Source organism: Semicossyphus pulcher, unplaced genomic scaffold, assembly GCF_022749685.1.
Source record: "Semicossyphus pulcher isolate SPU_LCO1_2020_fin unplaced genomic scaffold, fSemPul1.0.p SCAF_13, whole genome shotgun sequence".
NCBI lineage: Eukaryota > Metazoa > Chordata > Actinopteri > Labriformes > Labridae > Semicossyphus > Semicossyphus pulcher.
Window position 1 is genome coordinate 8,686,844 of NW_027211637.1, and position 22,179 is coordinate 8,709,022.

Below are 22,179 nucleotides of genomic sequence, written 5' to 3' on the forward strand. Positions count from 1 at the left end.
CAACCCGAGCTGTAACAGCCCATGTTCATGCCGTCTCCACAACTTCATCCATAGTTGTGAATTTTCAGTAAAAAGTCCAAAAACTATCGTCGCCAATTCTTCCTGCGCATGTTTGTTTACTCTAAAGTAGCGATTGAGAGATTTAGCTAGATTTCCAGTTGTGAGAGTCGGGGCTGGCTGTTTGTGAAATATCTGTTTGGGTAATATCGTTGCTCCCCACACACTGTAGGACCAAAACTGTTAAACATATCATTATTTGTTGTCATGTGTGGGGTCTCTCAACATCTGTTAAGATTTTAAGAAGTGTAGGCTAGCCTTAAGAAGTACTGCATATGGCCATATCATGGATGTAGACAGCCAGACACACAGACAGAGAGACAGACAAAGTGGAAGGAATAAGAGAAATAAAAATCTACATTCTGCCCTGTTTAAGGATGCAGACAGGTTTATACAAAATATTGAGGACATGTGGTTGGATGGTTAACAAACGATGAAAGAGAATGAAAGGGGTGATTGTTATGAGCATCCCTAAATGGAATACATACATCCCTAGCTATAAGTGAACGCTGAATAGACATGAGCCGGGATTCAAATGGTCCCAAAAAAACACAAAGGGGGAAAAGAGGGAGCAGCTGGATGGAGGGATTGAGTCTAAGTGCTGGAGGGAGAGGAGGAAAGTAAATGCCGGGTAGGAGGGTGGGGGGGATAGAGGCAAAGGTAGGATGAATGGGGTTTTACAGAGAACTTAAATGTGTGCATAGGGGATAAGAAAGTGACCTAAAGGGGGGAGAACGTGTGCCAGACGGATCCGATGAGAGATTTGGGTGCCAGTAGGATCGGATGAGAGATTGAGACAGAAAAAAAGATGCCGTGCAGAGAGACAGAGGAGAATAGACAGTTAGATATAGGATATGGGATAGATATCTCCATTGTTCAAGACTGTGAACTTGTGCCAGGCATGATTAAAGCCCTGGCCAAAAAACCCTTAAGCGTGGGTAAAACCCTTTGCTGAAGTCTGTGCGCTAAAGGGATGAGTGGGCGGGTTAGTAGGATCAAGAGAGGAAAGATGAGGGTGAGGAGGGGGGGAGGGAGAGAGAGGGGAAGAGGAGAAGAAGACAAGGAGGAAGGTGAGGATCCCCTAAGGAGGCTAAATAGGCTTATGTAAGGGCCCTGCAGAGACAGATGAGAGTCATGGCCGTTTACTTCTGTTTAAATGCACACAGACAAAAACACACACGCACCGACTCACACACATAAACACAGGACCAATGACGTGCTGGCCAGTGTCCCAGATATTTCCCATGAGTGTATGTACAGAGTATAGACAAAGGCCTGGATCTGCAGACACACTTTCTGTGAACATAAGCAGAATGGCCGATAGAGAGACGGTAGAGAAATTATAAATCAATGGCAAGATAGTGGCATAGCATGCAGATAACCCCAGACATGGATTAACCCCAAACCTCAAGATTTCCATTACATAAAGTCTCAGTTTGGACAAGAAGTTATCTGTTGTGTAGGCTAAAGCAAAATGTATATGTAATGTTTGGATAAAGGTCTTAGAGGAGGCAAATAAAACCACAAGTTTAACAACTCAGGAAAGGCTTTCTGAGGACAACGGTTATCAGGATTTGACTTAGCGTGACAGAGTTTATTCACAAAGAATGCTCCACAGGCAGCTGATGTAATGCAAGGTGATAAGCCAAATTGACAAACACAAACCAGAGCAAAGTATGGTGTAATCTGCCGTGTGTGTATTTTCGTTTGCATTATGTTTCAGTGTTTTTTTTTTTACTAAAGTGCTGCTGTCAAAGTTAAAAGGCAAATTTTCAAAAATATCAAGTTATCCTTTCCTCTTCTGGAACGTTTTAAGGGTTCCATTGAGGGTTACTCAGTACTCACTGTAGGTGTAAGGTGAGACAGAGCCACTGTTAAATGGCTTTTCCTGTCACATACCTGAAAAGAGAAAAAAGCAGAGGAGATGGGTCGTGTAACCTGGAAAATCCCAAGAATTACCACCAAACTGTGGCAACGTATTCTCGTTCATTTACTAAGTAGCATTCAGCACAGCAACTAAGTGCTGATTCCAGTGATGAAGAGAGAGTCCCTAAACTATTTTCTAAAAGTCATTAGTTTGATTTTAATTTCAATTTTAACCTTACATATCCAAACAAAAAAAGGAAAGATATTAAAGCTTACAATAATATTAAGGGCATGCTTAAATGCTAACATGCTAGCATTTTTTATGCACACAATAAGCATGTAAATAGAGGTTAAACTCTTGTTATACTCTGGGAATGTTTGGTGATCAGAAATTTAAACCCCTTAACTGGGATACAGAAGTGTATCGAATATCCATGCGTGTACCTACTGAGCATAACACTTTGCACTTGAACACTGCATTTTCATATGAGATACTTTATGTAGGAAACAGTATCCACCTCTTTAGAAAGAATTTCTCTTTATAGGACGACAGCTAACTGTTAGCATCATGACATCAGCATCATGTCGATTGCCTATGAGTCAGCTGGTTAGGACTATTTATGTCTAGAAATTTAAAGAATGTTGCTGTTCATCAATGTCACTGAGTATCCACTGCCTCACGCATGTATGATCCCATCCTCCCCTCAGCTTTCTACCTACTTTTTAGCATCTTTCAAAAATGATGCACAGGGTGGAGTTAGGTCCCGGTCAGACAGAGCGCGTTTTAGCAGCAGGGGGGCGGCTTTTTTGTTGTTGTTTTCGATGACAGGGACGCTTTTTGCATGCTGCATGCATTTAATGTATTTGGGAACAGCCTCTCACCCTCAATCAAAGCCAGAGCAAGTGCTCTCTGCCTGTCTATTTTTTAATGCAGATATATAACAGTCTATTGAACAGAATGACAAACAAGTCAATTATTATGTTTGGTGTTTCTATTTCCTTGAAGGTTTGAATTAATAGTTCAACATTTAGAATGGTAGAACATTTGGGAAATATGCTCATGCCGCCTCTTTTCAAAACAAATGAGAAGATCAATACCACATCTGCGGCACACATGAAGGTACAGCCAACTGCCAGTTAGCACAGCTTAGCTCAAAGATTTGAAACACAGGAAACAGCAGGCTAAAATCCACCTACCAGCCCCACTTAAGCTAGCCCAGTGGTTCTCAAACCTTTTCTGGCAAGCCCCCCTTTTGGACAAAAGAGGCCCCCTGTTATGCAATCTAATCTAAACAATCATATTGTGTATCTCCGTATGTCCCTACTGTAAATGCATTGATTGTCGCTGTTTATAAAGCTTATAAAAAGGTGCAGATGTCATTTGGTAACAATCGATCGATCGTTTTGATCGCTACGTCGAGAGAAAATATTTAACATTTGTAACTTAATTAAACAGACTGCTGATGAAGGCAGTCAACAAAGCAGACAGAGAGACAGACAGATAGAGGGGGGTGGGGCCTGCAGCTGTGCAGAGAGCAGAGGTGCAGGTGTGTTGGGGGAGTGAAGCAAAGCAAAGTGATCATATTAAAGTAGATTGTGAATTAAAACTTAATACAGTGAAGAAAAGAGTACAATTAGAGTGTGGAAGGCTACATGTGATGTGCTTCTCACAGAAATCATTGACATATGCGAGGGCAAAGCGTTTGTGTACTGTGCCACCCGAGAATGAGTCCGGGTTGTCCAATGTCAAAACATAGTTCCGCCTGCTACATTTTCCAAACGAAAAAACCCCACACAGGAGCGGTGGCGCGCCCCTCTGTCATGCCCGTAGGGGGGCGTGCCCCACAGTTTGAGAATCACTGAGCTAGCCTGACACGTTATATATTATGTAGGTGATCTGGAAAAAAATCTGTTTAACAGAAGGAGCTATTTTCCAAACTACTTTTTGGCTGGCTGAGTAGCAGCATGTAAATGGAGAACAACAGAGGGCTGAGAATAGATCCTTGAGGAACACCACAGTTAAAAACAAAAACAGATGAACTGGTATTTGCCATGACATCTGAAAATGTTCTATGGCCAGGTAGGCGTATAGAAGTTGTAAGGCAGTCCCTCTGAGACCAACCCAGGTTTCAAGACGGTGTAGGATGGAATGATCAACAGTGTCTAAAGCTGCGGACAGATCTAAAAAGCACAAGAACAGAACTTTCACCTGAATCAGCTGTTAAATGAAGAACATAAGTGACCTTAACGAGGGCCGTCTCGAATTTTGCATGAATCATCAATCATTTCCTGGAGTCACAGCTGGTTGCCTGGAGACGTCATGATTACAACTCTGCTCCCTGTCTTTATATTTTGGCCCCATTAGTGGTAAGAAGCTACGAACAGCAAAGTTGTCTCTCCCTTGATCATTCACCCATCTAATTTGTTTACAGTAGTGTAGTGTTTCTGCATTACAGGGACGCTTGCTTGTCTACAGACTTTAGTCCTGTTCAATGACATTTCAGAAGCAAAACATTTTGTTTTACAGCTGAATGGAAAAATGGAGGATTTGATTAAAAACTGTTTCTTCTGCTCAACAAAATATTCAAACAAATGACCGCTGTGGAATACCAAGAGAAAGTTTCCATCACAGAGACAAGCAAACAGAAACATCTTCTCCACATCAAATTGCCCTTTTTTAAACACACACGCTTACACACGTGGCTCACTGAGTCAGAACAGGAGTAAGTCATGTTTCATGGATATCAGAAAATGCTATTCATTAGCTTCTAAGCTCTTGAGACTATAAAAAGCAAAGTCTCAGATCATGACATCACACTCATTCGCTCACACTTTTTATTATTTATTCTCCTCTCTTCATCTCTCTCACGCTCTCATGAAAACACACACACACCCTGTATTTACCATCTGGAAAGATTTGTAGATAAAATATAAAAGGACAGATCAAGAAGAGACAACAATGAGGAGAAAAAAACATTTGTGTTGTCGTGTGATGTTCAGCGGTGAGCTCATCCTTTTATTGAGCCAGACCTGCCGACACTGATGTCATCTGGTGATATACAATAGAGCCGGCAATGACAAACTAACACCACTGACCAAGTTACAAATGACAAAATAACACTGAAATTACGCAGGCAAGGGGGGAAGTCATAACTTAAAACCTGTAATTTTGCACAGCATGACCTGTGTTTATGAACATGTTTCTCAAAGCTACAAAACAAGCAAGACTGTTATCAGTGTCATGAAGAGACACACCTCATTCTGGCATCTTTTAAGCTCAACAGCACTGTCGATCACTGATGACAGAAACCAATAAAATCGTGAAAAACAAAACAGAAAGCACATGCCGCAGCGGTCTGAACCAGTATTTAGTCAGAGCCACCCACTTCATTCTTGACCCATGAGACTGCCATTTCTGTGTCGTGTCCACTGCTAATGGAGGGAACAATGATTCATTGAAAGAAGTAAAATGCCAATGTTTCCTCTCGCTGAAGCTCATCACACGCTTCTATTATATTCCAATTTATATCCCTTCATCTCTATAATTTGCTCAAAGTTGCTCCTTCCCTGCCTGCAGCCTGTCGAGGGAGAGAAAGCTGTCACGTTCTGCTCCCCAAATAAAAAGTTAAAAGTAGTTTTTTAATCTTAAATGAAATTCCACATGGCAGATTTGAAAATGCCTAACGAGACCCGATAACTATCATTTCCTTTTGGAGTTTGACAGGCCTGAAAAATTTGATCAAAGCCTGAACCAGAACACCAACACCTCTCATATGGGCCTGTGTTGTGGCCTGGAGCTTTTAATAAGCCCTAACAAAAGCCCAAAGTTCTGAATAACGTCATACTGATTTTCACATTCTCAACATGGTAAGTTCATCATGTTAGCCTAATAGCCCACCTGCAATCTATCAGCACAGGAAGTCGATGGAGAGCTGCAGGAAGTAAGGGATAGTTGCATGTTCTTGAGCAGACCGGGGTTTTATCCTTTAAGGGCCTGTGTCCACTAACAGCATTTTTTGGGATCGCCTATTTTCTATACAAAACCGATGCAGTTCAGTGTTCTCAGCTCAGCATCCTAGGCTCAGATAGACTCCCTGTGTCAGCAGTTTTTTGTCGCTGTATTCACAGCACTCTCAGTTGAATATAGTTTTGGAAAACCACTGCGGATTGATGCCGTGAATAAGGTTCCAACACTATAATTAACATCTCTGTTGACAAATATGGCTCCTGCAGCCGATCTGTTCTGGATTAGCAGAGTAGAGGAGGAACAGCAAGAGGAAACTTAACTAAAACAATAACTATAGTCATTGAGGGGCACTGGTTTAGCTCAGTTGGTAGAGCAGGTGCCCCATGTATAGAGGCTACAGTCCTCGACGCACTGATCACAGACCCGACTCATGGTCTGCCATTCATATGGTGCATGTGATACTGCACTCTCTCCTCCCCATATTTCCTGTCTATCTTCAGCTGTCCTATCTAATAAAGGCAAAAGCCAAAAAACAATCTTTAAAAAAACTTTTCCTGATGTGAGGGACCTTCACCGTGTTTTCGGTAAGTTCAATGTGTGTAGATGTTCCTCCCTGTTGTCAAACTCTGCCAACATTCCCCGCTGAGAACCCCAGTTGCCTGGGTCTGTCAACTTCGACCTCCCAGCGGTCTGAAGCTCCTGTGCTAGTTAGATGACTAAACCTGTCTAAACGTACACAGGTATTTTTCAAAACGCTTTTTCGTTGCGTTTTGGCTTTTCATTCACACACACAAGCAGCAGTTTTAGGTCACTGAAAACGGATCTTGGGTAAAACTCTGGCCATTTTTGGCTAGTGACATCACACTGTGGGCCGTTATCTCTTTTGTGAGGCCTCACAAATGAGGCGACATTCCTTGCAAAATTATGGACGTGACAAAAACAGTGATGCTTCTAAGGAATGCTTTTAAGGAACAAACCTCAGAGTAGTGATTTGTGGTATATCTAAAAAAAATAAACACCTGCTGTCTTATGAATGTTCAGGTGATGAAAGTGAAAAAGGATATGGAGTTTATATCCAAAAGTGCCCTGGTAAATGTTAGGATAGGTTAGGATATTTACAATACTTCCCAAAAGGGGAATACCAGTTATTGTTATAATGACTCTGTTTAAGCAACCCAAATCTAAACTGAGTAATTTTACATCTTGTGTTTTGTGTCTTTTCAAAGTTACTGTTATTTAGGGATACATTTTAGAGACACACTTTCAGGATGTGTTTGCATTGACTATGAGCTATTACTTTCAGCTGTGGTGGCTGCCAGCTAATTGACACACCTGAGCTTCACTTACGCTCAGCCTGCTGCCCAGAATCTGATTTCTTGATTCCAATAATTTAAAAAAATGATAAACAAACCCAAAGTGTAGACTACTATATTTTATTCCCTGACATATTTTTTGCTTTATATTTTTCTATTCCACTATATTTGCCCACTGTTTGTCTTTATGACTCCATTCAACTGTTGTACATTCACTCCTGCTTCCCTCTTGCTTTGTTTTTCCATCTGCGTCTGTAGTTTTCCTTCAGTCTCCAACCATTCCACTTCACCTCTTCTAGCAGGTGACAAGGCCTGTGACCTGGTATCATATTAAACACACCTCCTCCTTTTATTTCCACTTAAATACTAACTTTCTTTCTCATTTGTTGCACTCTTGTTTTTAACCACTTGCAGTCTCCTCTTTACCCAGCATGGTATTTTTTTCCTTTTGTTTTTCTTTGATCTGTACTTCCTAATCCCTTCCAGAGGGGATCAGTGAGCTGGTTTACACTGGTGGAAATCTGGAAATGACATCCAAAGCCTTGCTCTTCACTCAGGCTTACCTATTTTTTATTCCTTATTGCAGCATGGTTCCAAACACCGACATTATTGGATTTGGAAACAGTAAAATATTCACTAACATTGAATTTAGTTCTCAAGGACTATACTGTAGTTTCAAGGCCACTGTTTTTCAGTAGAGGTAAATCATGGCAGAGAGGTTTGTGCAGTTTTGTAGTGAGCTGGAGAAAGCACTATCTACTATGACAGATAGGACTTCCCACTGTTTTCAATCCCAGAAAGATTTATTTAATGATAAGCAAACACACAATATCATTACATTGAGTGTTTAACATGTGGATAGTTTAACCTCCGATTGTTCTTTTTTGTTTTGTTTAAACAATGTATACTGAATCAAAAACACTTCAACTAAACAAGAAAGAGATGCTCCCCTCATTGTTGGGCCTCAGAGTCTCAGGTGTTTCAGGGACTGAGCCTGATTGCTTTGTTGCACCCTCCTCGTTGAGGGATTGATCACACCTGTGAGGGAGTGTATAAAAACCTTTCAGCGCTCACATTCTGTTTGTGACTCAGGAGGCTTGCTGCTCCAGAGCTCTCGTGCTCTGATTTGTTTGGTTTTTTATCTTTGTAATTTTCTTCAAATTCAACCGCACTAAAAATGAAGATTTTTTTCTCAGTGGTATTGTGTGAGTAAACAATAGTTGCTGATAATGCCCCTGCACCAGTTACTCAGCTAACCAGCACCTACAGCTCCTTGTCAGTTAGATGCCATAAGGAATGTCCTTTGGTTTGCATTGTTTTTATTATTGGGGCAACAGATTCCTACTACAGCCAAAATTGAAAAAAGAGAATTTCACAATCACATTTGTTGCTCAGCTGATGCCCTTCATGATGGCACCTGCATTGTGTTCTAGAAGAGAACACAATGTCTTCGAGCCGGATGCAATAAAGCATTTTTAATAAATTGGTTACAGAGCGGCTATGTCTTGTTTAGCATGTCCTGTTTGGGATAACTTTCACAGTCGGCACCCTTTAACTAACCTTTCTCCTCCCTGTTTAACCCAACCGAAACGTTTCCTGGTCTCTTCCCATCAGCTCGGTCTCTTCCCATCAGCTCGGTCTCTTCCCATCAGCTCAGCCTCTTTGTCTCTGCCAGTATTTTCCATGAAGTAGGCAGTGCTGCTCTGCTCTGGAAACTACTCACTCAGCAGCCTCTGCCTCACCCTTGTTTCTCCTCATGTCACACAGTAATGGAATAAAAGCTGACAGCAACTGCAGTTGCAGATTTTTTTTATTTTATTCCTTTTTTGATTAAGACTTTTGTCACTATATCCCCTTATCACTCCTGTTAATTTCACTTAAAACTTGATTTGAAAGGTATCTGAATAATCTGGACATCTTCCAACAGTCAGAATCGCTGTCAGTGCTACTAGTGTTGAGTTATTTAATTTGGAACAACACAGGATTACATTGAGCTATGAGCTGCAGTGATTAAAGTTGTTTTTACACCTGTTTTTTTCTAAAGGTACGTCCATGTGTTTTCCAAAAGGGACCATTTGGAGACTCCAAAGGACCCATGGTAACCATGGCTACATACTGAGGATAAAATGGCTGACTTTTGAACGCCTCAAGCTACAAACATTGTTTAGGGCTCTAATGAAAGGTGAGACTTCGAGATACCATATCCCATATCCAGATTCACTGTCCATACTACTGATGGATAACTATTGAGGCATAAGCAACTTTTTTAGTGCACTTTCACCCTTTTGACACTAAACTTGTGCGTATAAAAGAGTCAAAACAAGTTGCTATGGATGTACAAGGAGTTTATATAAAAAGTTACGCATAGAAAAGTATTTACATATCTACATGTACACACATTTACACATCTATTTACAAAATCAACCTTTTAAAAGTTCTTGGCAACATGCCAGTTATGGAACAGCCCCTCACTGGTGCCTTTGCATGGCGCTACCTGCACTTTACAAGTTGTTGGCAACATGCCAGTCACTGCAAATGGCACATCACAGGACGAGCACTTTACTGGCGTCTTTGCATGGCACTGTCTGCACTTTAACCGCCCAGTGGTGCTGGACCCAGTGATGCTCACCGGCCTATGGTGTGCTCCTGTGGGTGGGGCAGGAGGTGGTGCGGGTCTGGCTGTGGAGGGAGACCCAGCCGCTGCGCGCGTCTTTGAATGCCCTCTGGTGCAACGGAGTCTTTTTATGTCGGGCCATACCCTTGTGTAGGAGGAAGGCGTTGACAACCGCTAATCTGCCCTCTCTAATAGGTGGAGCAGCTCTGTGTTGCCATCCCACTTCCTTTTAACTCTGAACAACTTAAAACTATTAACTTAATAGTGTTTAGCATATAACCAGCAAAGAAGGGTCAGGGTGGAAAAGAGGTAAATGAGCTCCATCACAGACACATATTTGAGCCCCTTGCCAGTGTTTCCCTGAACCTTTCCCTCATACACAAAAGTCCCATGTATAACCAGTGCTGGAGTCTTCCAGAACAAAGTTTATAGGTTTACTCTTCATGTACAGTTTGAGTCCAGTACAGGCTTTGGAGGCAACCATGCGCTTATCGATGGAAATGTTTTGGCTCTAGTGATATTTTGTTCTGCAGGGGGCCTTGACCTCCTCGTACAGTGGCTTTATTTTGCAGAGACTATCAAAGGTGGCTGTGCCTCTCCTTTGCTCATTAGCAGCATCTGCCACCGAGCTGCTGAGGTGAAGGGACTGGCAGATCTTCATACATTTCTTCCAGCCATTCCACGACTCAGGAATGGCAAGCTGTATTACCTCCCCGCCAGTAATCTGTGTGTGCAAAGCACTTCACGACACCCATGTAGACAACCATGGCCATAAATGGAAACATGTCATGTATTGACATGTCAATCCATGGGATGGTGGGTGGTGAATGCAGAGCCAAACTCATTGGTGTTCTGAACTATAGTGTCAAAGAAAGTATCACATTTCTTTAAATGTTAAGGCTCTGTTTTTAATTGTGTAAAGCACTTTGAACTGCTTAACATACTTTGTATGAATGGTGCTCTGTAAATAAATTTGCCTTGCCTCCACGGCCTCTTCCACAGTTTACTTACTCTTTGAAGTCCTTTTTGACATTTTCATGCAAAACACTAAAAGTTCAACAGTTCCAAACAGTGCTAAGACGGGTCTCCTCAGTTACACAGCTAATACGTACGATGCAGCCGGTTCTGAATTCAAATGTTTTTTACAGCAGCAGGAATCCATAAAGTTGCATTACTGCCTCCTTCAGGTTTTTACTTTTCTTCATTTTTCACCTTCGACCTTAAGGCCAACATCCACTTTCTTTTCTGTGTACTGTCTCCACTTTCCAAAATACTTTTTGATACTGTTCTCAACTTGTCCCATTGAAATCTATATATTTTGTGCATGTTACCACCGTATGCTCCACTGTCTGTATGTTATTACATTGTCTACATAACCTGTTGGATTCTTTCCTTTTTAATTGTGTACTGCTTAAGTCGCTGGGCCCTATCCTCGCTCTGCTAATAATCTGTCTCCGACTTGTCCCCCTATTTCTTGATATGCCAACACTGCTTTGTACTCAATGTAAATGTCTGCCCTTCGTTTCATTATTCCGTTGTTGTTGCTACTGCTTATGACCCTCTGTTTTTCATAATTTGATATTGATTTCAACAATTTCATTATGTTTTTTTTTATTTTTTGCAATTTTGTTTGCCCTCTCATTTCCCAATATATATCCCCTGAGTGTGCGGGGACCAACATGAAGTTGATACTTTTCTTTTGTCTTAGTCTTTTGTTTGCTAACAATATTTCATAAAGCAGCTCCTGGTGACTTTTGACTGTCCCTTACTTAATGCTTGTCAGCACTGATACTGAATCACTGAATATAACTTTTACTTTGATTTGTTTGCTCCATTCTTCTGCCAACAGTATTGCATACAGTTCTACTGCAAACACACAAACAATCTGAAGTTGGCACAACTGCGGCCCCTGTTGCTTCTGTTTGGGGATCCTTTGATCCACCAGTAAACATGTGTTTGCAGTCAATATATTCACTCTGCATATAATTGTAGTATTCTGTGACTAAATCTGTTTTGTTTTATCTTGTTAAAAAATCAACTACTAGACTTTCCAATTCCCAGAGGTCTCTGGCGGCACCACAGTTTGACAAAACTCTCTCTCAAAGACTCCCATGTCTTTTGCTTTTCTATCTCCGCAGTACTACAAGGTTAAACTGAGGTGGAACGTGCTAAAATTTTGTGCATGCAGAAAATATCCTACTGTAGCCACCTGTCTCCCTATGACACTGACAAATGTGCAGATTTGTTCAGATGGCCTTATCGTATCCTGAAGCTGTGAGATGACCGTAACTCTCACCCTAATCTGTTGCAGTGCGGTGCTGTTGCTCGCTCCAGTAGTTTTTTATTGCAGATGTAGAATTTGTCCAGTCAGCAGCTTAAACCAAGCCCCCCTTTTTTTCCCATTCAAGTTGTGCTTTTTGCCAAAAAAAGGAATCTTTTAAATTAAACGTGTGTTTTTTGCAAAGTGGTGCAATCCTCGGTGCAAGAATGGAGATCCTTGAACTGATTCTTCTGCAGATTCAGGCGGATTGTCCGTGGCAGATGAAAACAGTCAGAGTCGAGGGCTCAGTTATCCTGGGGTGGAGGAGAAGTCTTCTATGTCCCTCCTGCAGGGGGATGAGACACTTTTGCTGCAGTCTCGTCCGGGTGCATTCAAGTGACTTGAAAAAGTAGGAACTTTGTGTGACCAGCGTTGAGCTGACTGTGCATCAAGGCAATTAAAGTTAACACTTAAACAGGAAAAATACCTCTGAATGCGTCTCTGGTCACACATGGAATGGTGAAAAGGGAGAGGTTACGCTAACTTATGTCCTGCATGAAATCCTGGCTGAATCTTTAGGGTTCCCTCAGCTCTCCTCCAATGGAGGGAGAGAATTTCACTTTTTCCCTCATTTCACACCTGCGAATGAAAGGGCATTCTGGGATATTGAGTCGATTGTGGTGTTTTACCCCAAGTAGTACCTTTTGGTCAGGCTTCTCTTTTTACATGTATGCTGCTCTTTTGTTTGAGCCAAGTGCAACATGTGCCAATAATGCTACTGGGAGACCCTGCATACCCTTTCCCTAGCTGGCTGATGAAGGGATACCCCGACAATGGTCATCTTACAAGAGAGCAGAGAGAGCAATTAACGCAGAGCTAGAATAAGTAAAAGACTTAAATAGAATAACATAAAAAAATAGGCAATATAAAAAGCAATACATATAATACAAAATATGTACAACAGGTGTGATTTAAAAACTTTACAGGTCTACAGGATATTAGTGGGTGCAAAAGCTTACAGTATAAAGTTAAAAATAAATAGTGCAGTGTACAGACAATATAGAAGTCCAGTGTGTGTGTTAATGTAACGCATAGAGTCTGAATTGGAGTCTTAAACATTCATGGAATGTTGAGTGACTGAGGGGCTGGATGAGAGTCCATGTTACGATGGGTGGGGTCAGGGCCTTGTCGATGAGGCTGGCAGCAGAGGGGAATACTGTTCCTGTGTCTCATCCCCACCAGAGATGAGTCCAATGAGGGTGGTGTCGTCCGCGAACTTCAGGAGCTTGACGGACTGATGACTGGAGGTGCAGCTGTTGGTGTACAGGGAGGAGAGCAGAGGAGAAAGAACGCAGCCTTAAGGGGAGCCGGTGCTGATGGTCCTGGAGTCAGAGACGTGTTTCCCCAGCTTCACGTGCTGCCTCCTGTCAGACAGTAAGTCTGTGATCCACCTGCAGGTGGGGTTGGGCACGTTCAGCTGGGAGAGCTTGTCCTGAAGCAGAGCCGAGATGATCGTGTTGAAGGCAGAGCTGAAATCCACAAACAGGATCCTGGCATAGGTTCCTGCTGAGTCCAGATGCTGGAGGATGAAGTGTAGGGCCATTTTGACCTACTGTTGGCTCTGTAGGCGAACTGCAGGGGGTCCAGGGAGGGGGTCTGTGCTGTCCTTGAGGTGTGAGAGCACCAGGCGCTCAAAAGACTTTATTACCACAGAAGTCAGGGCGACAGGTCTGTAGTCCTTAAGTCCTTTGGTGAGGTCTCGAGTGAGGTGTTGAAGATGTCTGTGAACACCGGAGACAGCTGATCGACACAGTGCCTCAGGATGGAGGGAGGGTCTGGTCCTGTTTGTAGCCGTCTCTGTCCCCACTCCTAAACGCCTCCTCCTTTTAACTGTCTCAGCACTAGTAAAGGGCAGGAGGTTACAAATTTTGTCTCTAATCTTTAGGATTTTGTCATTTAAAGAAGCTCATGAAATCATCACTGCTGAGGGCTATAGGAATACATGGCTCAATGGTGCTCTGACTCTGTCAGCCTGGCTACAGTGCTGTAAAGGTACCTGGGATTGTTTTTATTTTCTTCCATGAGGTTAGGAGTAGTAGACATCTTGAGCATGCCGTAGGGCCTTTCTGTGTTTAATAAGACTATTTTGCCAGATTGAACGAGACTCTTCTGTTTTGGTGGATCGCCACATTCTTTCAAATGTAAGCGACATTTGCTTCAACTTACAAGTTTCTGAGTCACACCATGGAGCTAGCCTCTGTCTTATGATAATCTTCTTTCTTAAGGGGGCAATCGAGTCTAGAGTACTTCTCAGCAAACCTATCAAGCTGAGAGGGACTAACATTAGCATAAGAGCTTTCTGTAGTAAACAGATGTGGTAAAGAATTAAAAGCAGCTGGAATTGTTTCCTTAAATTTAGCTACAGTCCTATCAGACAAACATCTTGTGAGTACATTTTTGTTAACTGGAGAGTAGTCGGTTAATAGGACATCGGATGTTACTAAATAGCGATCTGATAAGAGGATTTTGTGGGAAGACAATTAAGTTTTTGGTTTCAAGGCCATAAGCTAGAACAAGGTCGAGGGTGTGGTTAAAGCTGTGAGTAGGCTGGTTTACACTTTGAGTGAAACCAATAGAGTCCAAAGGGGACATAAATGCCATGCTAAGACAAAATTTTCTAAGCTGGGTGTGGAAAAACTCAGAACAAGGCTTTCAAAAGACCTGAAACTAAGTTTTGGTCTAGGGTTGATTAGAAGACTAGAACTGAAAATAGCTGCCACTCCACCACCTCGACCAGTGTCTCGAGGAATATGAGTATTAAGATGACTGGGAGGAGTGGATTCATTTAAGCTAACATATTCTTCCTGACACAGCCAAGTCTCAGCTAAAGAGAGTAAATCAATATCATCTGATATCAGATCGTTCACTAATAGAGCTTTAGATGACAGGGATCTGATATTTAACAGACCACATTTAATTCTCATTTTTTGGCATAACTTAGGTTGTTTTAATTTTTATGAAATTTTATTGATTTACTCCTTTTTTGTTTAAGTTTGAATTAACAGCTCTGCCTCCTGGTCTCAACTTTGGTTTGTCAGGTTTTGCGACTAACAAACTTAGCCATATTACGAGACAAAAGAGCTGCACCATCCAAAGTGGGATGAATGCCGTCTCTTCCAATCAGACCAGGCTTTCCCCAGAATGTCTGCCAGTTATCTATGAAGCCCACATCGTTTGCTGGGCACCACCTCGACAGCCAGCGGTTGAATGAGTCCAATATCGTCTTTGCAAATGCACACACCGACTCAACATAAATTTTAGTGACCTCCGATTGGCGTAACCGGCATTAACGCCGATATGAATTACAATCTTATCAAATTTACAATTATCCTTTGTCAGCAGTTTTAAATTGGACTCTATGTCGCCCGCTCTGGCCCCAGGAATACATTTCACTATGGCCGCTGGCTTCGCTAACTTCACGTTTCTCACTATGGAGCTGCCAATAACCAGAGTTGGTTTCTCAGCGGGTGTGTCGCTGAGTGGGGAAAACTTGTTCGAAACGTGAAGTGGTTGGTGGTGAACCGTGTGCTTCGTCTTGCGGCTATGCTTCCTTCTGAGAGTTACCCAGCCACTGCATCCCGGCTGCTCCGGAGTTGCTTGGGGAGAAGCTACGCTAGGTCGGCCCGCACCGGCTACTGGCCCTGGGGGCTTGCTGCTAACTACAGCAGCTAGCGATGCTTGGTTTTCCAAGGTGCGGAGCTGCGTCTCTTTCCGTGATCCTCGCTTCCATAGCTCCAAAAATACTACATTTAATACAGGTACCCTTATCTTTAAAGGTGGTCGAGGTAAAACTAAACATCTGACGAATAGGGCAGATCAGGAGAGCAAGAGGGAGAAGAAGCCATTTCAATGGATTAAGCTAGCTGCAAAGCTAACGGCTAAGCGAGTATAAAGTTAAGGGTTTAGCAGATATGTCGCTATTGCAATGAGAGTGCTTGATGAAAACTAGTGTTTGTTTAAGTCCACAGCAGCTGAAAAGCCGCAGTGAGGACAATTACAGCAGATTAATCGATTTAGCTCAAGCTCTAGCAACGGCTACAGGACAACACAGTAGCAGCCAGAAAACAGGAAATGGCGCAATACGCTCACTGTAGTACGTAGTCAAGTCTAGTAAGTATTCAGATGTCTCTTACTACTACTACTTTTGTAACACTACCTATGTGGATGTCAGAAACAAACTTGGCTTGTATAAACATCTTTCTCCTCACTCTCACGTTTGTATTTTTTAACAATGAGTTTTGTCCTGGCCAGTCCTTCAGCTGTGGAGGAAACTGCAGCAACCATTCTTGATTATCTGGAACAATCACCTGACGACATCTCTGATAAACTTGCTGTATTGTATATTTTCTTGTATTTCCTCAGTGACATGTTTGTTGTTTTCTCTCTATTTAGCATGTCTGCTCTGGAACTAAACACTGATGTTGATCCTGATGAGTTTAATGACATTAAAAATCCCACGCAAGTTGCTGTGTGGACTGTGGAGAAGTGTTTTACTTTTGTGCTTGTGGGAATTTATATACATATATTTTGAGTTATTATGAATGTATTCTTAATTCTTTCTTCCCTAGCATTGACTGGTAGGATGACACCTGGGATCATGATAAGGACAGAGTCTGTGCCATCATCAGAAGATGATGTAACCAGGGAAGCCGATTCAGATGAAGATCGTGACGACGCAGCCTCTAGGTCTTGTATTTGTGTGAGGCAGGGTCAATAATCTTTGGTTCCACTTAGTCAAAGTATTGTGATCTGCTTTGGACTTTACATAGCTAATTTTATTACAACAGGACTGGCGGTGCTCTCAAGAGTCCAATTTGCTTGGAAGCACACAATTAGCATGGAGGACACTGTGCAAAATGCTCCAGACAATACCCCAGACCCAAAGGCCACAGAGGAGACTAAAGACTCTGAGACATTAAGGGCCGGTTTCACAGACAAGGCTTTGATTAAGCCAGGAGTAGGCCTTAATGTGTACAAGTTAAACCAGATAATTTAAGTGGCTTTCATGGACGTGGCTTAAGTTTAGCTTAGTTAGTCGGTGACTATGGAGTCCTGGAGTAAGGTAAGTAAGCCTAAAAGAGAACACCAGGGTTAAGCCTCATTAGGTTAAGTGTGAGCACATGCTGTTGGTCTAATGGTGCTCATAAAAACCCGGAATGGAATTGAAAAACACAGTGACTGGTGTGAACCTGGAGATAAAACAACAGCAGAAGCAAAGAAAATTTGTTCAAAATACTTTAGTGAGTCTGAAAAAAGTCTGAAAAAACTAAAACAAAACTGTGTCAAACAATCCAGTAACTGAAAGTAAAAGCCAGACTGCTTTCACTGAGCAAGAGAAGAGTGTTGGGCTGCAATTTGCAGTAAATTCAACACAAATTAAAATATAACAAGAAAAGTTTAACTTCTTGTGAGATATCTTTATTGTTTTCAGTGTTTTACTTTTCTCATATTTTTATTTTTGTGACATACACTTTAGAATGATATCTGCTTTTATAGACTCTGTGGAATAACCTTAAACTGGTTTTTAACGAATAGAGAATGCAGAGATTGGAAGAGAGCGAATTAATACTGGTGAATTGTACACCACATGATGACCGAAAGTAAATTGGTCAGTGTTTTTGGTCAATATATTCCACTGTCTGCGTCAATCTTTATTCTTTTTTCATACCAAGGACCAAATGAGTTTATTGCTTCTAATGGAGTATTTTAATCACCGCAAACAATATCTTAAGACAGCCTTGATTTTCTCATTTAATTTTCCGTGCACAATATTTAAATAAAAAAATTAAATAAAAAAAGCCATAATAAATACACTACATATTTAAATGCGTCTCATCTGGTTGTGCTTCAATGTTAAAGCTTCTCTGTATGCAAGTCCTGGGCACAACTGCTTGATCCTGATTTTCCATTGCAGGATTAGGACAGCAGCGCTGCTTCAGGTAGTTGTGCAGCACTCCGATTACACTTATCCACAAGTACTCGTCTGGCTGGCCTCTGTAGTGCATGTTGGTCTTCATTTAGATATTCCAAATAGTCCATTCTTCTTCACAAACAGGACTAAGCAGAAGTTAAACCTGCCTCTTTGAAGGATTAATTTAAGCTTCAATTTAGGCCTAGAGTAGCTCTAACCTTCCCTCTTGCAATCAGCTTAGTTTAATCCAGAACAGGCTAAGTCTATGACTATTTTAAAATAGGTCTGTGCAAGTCGCTTTTAGTTAAGACAGCTACAGGCATTTTAGTCTGGGACTAGGCTTAAGCCTTGTCTGTGAAACCGGCCCTATAAGTCATGGTTGAGGATGACATTATTGGCCATCCTGCATCGATTGCATACCATGACAGCCTGAAGCAGCTTGCCAAATATCTCCTTCTACCTGTCAACGTGTGTCCTAATAAGGACCCAAAAACAAATGTAGAGTGCCGGGTACCTGGACTGTTCAAAATCAATGTCAAGTTCAGGGGAACAGCTGCTGTTGTTGAATGGGTGAGTCCTTATGTGGCATAAAACCTCTCTACTAACATTATTTTATGTGGATTAGCAATTACTTTCTGCGCATTTCATTTTTTCTCAGATGCACCCTAATGGTCATACAGGTTGGAGATGGGCTTCCCAGCCATCAGTGAAATGCGGTATGATGGTTGGAGACTTCATCTAGCTCGACCTCGGGCCTGTCCCCTCCGACCGGATGACGTGCTTGGCTCCGGACTGTAGTCAGGGTCAGCACCAAAAAAGCTCTCAGCTTGGGAGCTCTGTGTCATGTCCGTCCGTTAGGTTTAGTTTTATTTGAAGTCACTCACCCCTGTCTCTGTTCCACATCTGTGTCCTTCACCTCCCCCGTTGTGTGCTCACCTGCTCCTGATTGTGCTCTCCCAAGCTGCGTCTCATCAGCCCCATTACCTCGTGTATTTTACCCTGTGTCTTCCCCTGTCTCATTGCCAGTTCGTTTGTACCTCTGTGTTATGTTCCAGCATTCTGTTTCCTAGCTGTCGTTTTTTTGACTACTGATCTTACCCCGTTTTGCCTTCTGACCTTGCCTTTTAACTGCCTCACGTTTTTGGATACCCCTGCCTGATCCGACTGCTCACCTGTCTACCGAACCCTGCTTGTCATTAAACCGTTTCTGAATTTGGCTCACCCGTCTGTGTGTTTGCAATTGAGTCCTTCCTCTTGGTCCCTGGTTCATGACTCTGACAAGTAGAACAATGAATGATATATAAAGTGCGTCCGCTCTGTGAAGTATTTGCAGCAGTGCTCGTGCACATCTGTGTGGGCGTGGCTTAGGAAGGAGCCCCGAGGGCAGGGGTGGGTTTATATGGAGCCCTGAGGTGGTGCTACTTAGTGTTAGATTCTTACCTACCCTAGCTTTAATTATTCAAACTGTATTCATATTGCTACTTTCAGATACAAGTTAGTGCAGTTCAAAGTTCAAACTGCACTTTCCTACATGAAGGGGGATTTGTTGTTTTGATGACATTAAAATGCTGTCGTTCTTCCCATCATTAATAAGAAAAATAAACATTCATCTGTGATGGTGGAGTGTGCCAAGCAAGTGTAGACTATAATAATGATTTTATTACAAATAACAGATTAAAACAGAATAAGACTTTAAAAACAAATACAGAAAGAGAAGTGTTTCAAAATTCATTCATACAATCATTTATGATGCACTGTGGCTAAAATCCATCGCTGGACTGCTTCACTGAACGTCTTCAAGAGGTCACATATTTTGAGGTGTTCTCTTCACACCTTTTCTTGACCTCATGACGTTTTCCATCGAGACCAAGGGAAACTGGTTAGAAAATATATAGTTTGTTTGCTCCGAATCAAAACCAAATTGTTACAAAGTTGCATTTTGCCTCGAGTCTAGTTTGTGTTCACGAGGCAGCTTTTACCAGCGTACCAAAAGTTTTGATGTGAGTGGAAACTGCTCTGATTGGTCAGAATTTCCTCGTGGGAGTTTTTTACTTTTAACCGACACCGTTCCACAGATCGATCAGTTCCACTCTCCTTTAGTTTTTCACTGAAAAGTTTGAACTTCTCCATGTTCTTATTCGTTTCCACAAGCATTTGTGAAATTGTTGGTCAGCCCATATTTCTATTTCCTCATTACTCCCCCAAGTCTGTCCTCTACTCATGTCGCTGCGTGTCCCCGCAAATGTCAGCACCCGTAAACATACTGCCATGCACATTTGTGTATGCATGCATGTTTTTACGGTTTGTTTATTTGGTCCAAATTTAGGTCCGTTTACGTTTTCACCAGAATCAAACCAGACGTTTGCCGTTCATTTGGCAATGGACTGAGACCCGTCTTTTCTAGGGGACAATAGTGTTCTACAAACTACACCTATAATAATTACTTTCTGCACGAAGGAATCAACTCAGTTTGAATTACTATCTGAATTCTTAGTTTCTGAGTCCAGGCCAGGAGGATGGTATATTGTAAAAACAAAATTGGCTGTTGTGTTTTCCTCGCTTGGTATGTGTAGCATTACTGATAGTAATACTACATAAAAAAGGGGTTTAAGTGTGGTTGTTTGGCACTGATGGTGAGTAAAAAGATGGTTTGAAGAACTCAGGATTCAGAAATCTGTACAAAAAGCACCCAGGTAAATTCACACACAAAAAAAAGCTTGAAAATAGCAACAATGATTCCACACAGACAATGGGCCTCATTCACTAATATCTGCGCAGAAATGTTCTTACTCTCCGCAAAAAATAAGTACTTGCGCAAAATCACCGTCGGATTTATGACACGTGCGTACCGGCCAATTTTGTTTTCACCACCGTGCGTATGTTAGTAAATCAGAACCATTCTAAATTGACAGGCGCGTGTCCGCGATCTGCAATCAGCATACTGCCACGCCTCTATTTCTCTATATAAGGACATCTGTTTGGTGCCACATGAAGAGAGCGGTGTTACGGAGAAGCTGAAAGAACGTGAAAGATGGCCTCAAAAGGTAAAAAGAAAAATTTCACATCAGCAGAAATAGAAACAATTGTAACAAAAGTGTTACATTTCAATATGAACATTTTCACATGGTCTACTCTATTGTAAACTTAATAAACTAACTCAACTGCTATAATTGAAGATTTTAATTATATGACAATAAATTATGAGGATGACACGGCATTAACGTTTGGTCCATACATTAGTAAATTCAATTATTGTCTATTAAAGCCTTTTTTCCCCCAATAAATTAAGTTTTAATATAGTATGCATTTAGTTAAAATAGGGTGTGTGTGTTAACATTTCCTAGGACATTTCTTTCATCATTTGTGCGTACGCATGGTCTGAGGGAGTTCTAAATTTGTTCGCAGAGTAAGAAGAAATTTAGGTAAGAACAAATTGACGAATCCAAGATTTGTGCGTCAAACATGCGTACGCACAGTTCAAGCACAGATTCGTGCGTACGCACTGTTCGTAAATGAGGCCCATTGTCTGAGTCACTCGTATACCTCGCCTGTCCCCGCCCTAATTGGATCAAACCATTGCATGGGGTATAGGAAACCAGAGTGTAATGCCCACTGAAACAAGTCATACACATAAAAAAGCACTGAATGGTATATATAGCTGCTCACTTTGAAATATTGAATATTGTCAGTCATAATTATAGTGACAATACGAATGTAGTTATGAAAAATAAAAATGTCCCCAGTTTTGAGTGAACAAGAAACATCCAATAATTGAAGACTCCACACTGTGTGTGACAAGGCACAGGTGACCCCACTAAGCCTAATCCCTCTCCTGGCTGCAGGAACTGATGACGAATCTGTGGCAGGTGAAAAAGTATTGAGGAAACATTTTCACAGAGCGAGACTAAGAACATGATCAAAACGTGATTGGCATGACCAGGGGCTTGTCGACTGGCCCTCCTCCTGTTAGGACAGATTGTTGAGGTGCATCTGTTAACAGCAGATGACAAACTCCCTGATATATCTGGTTCCCAGGCTAAATTAACGACACCCTACCTGCACATCCATTCACCACTCAAGCCACATTTCCCTTCACCACTTTTCTGCTTTTAGACAATCACAGATGAGACC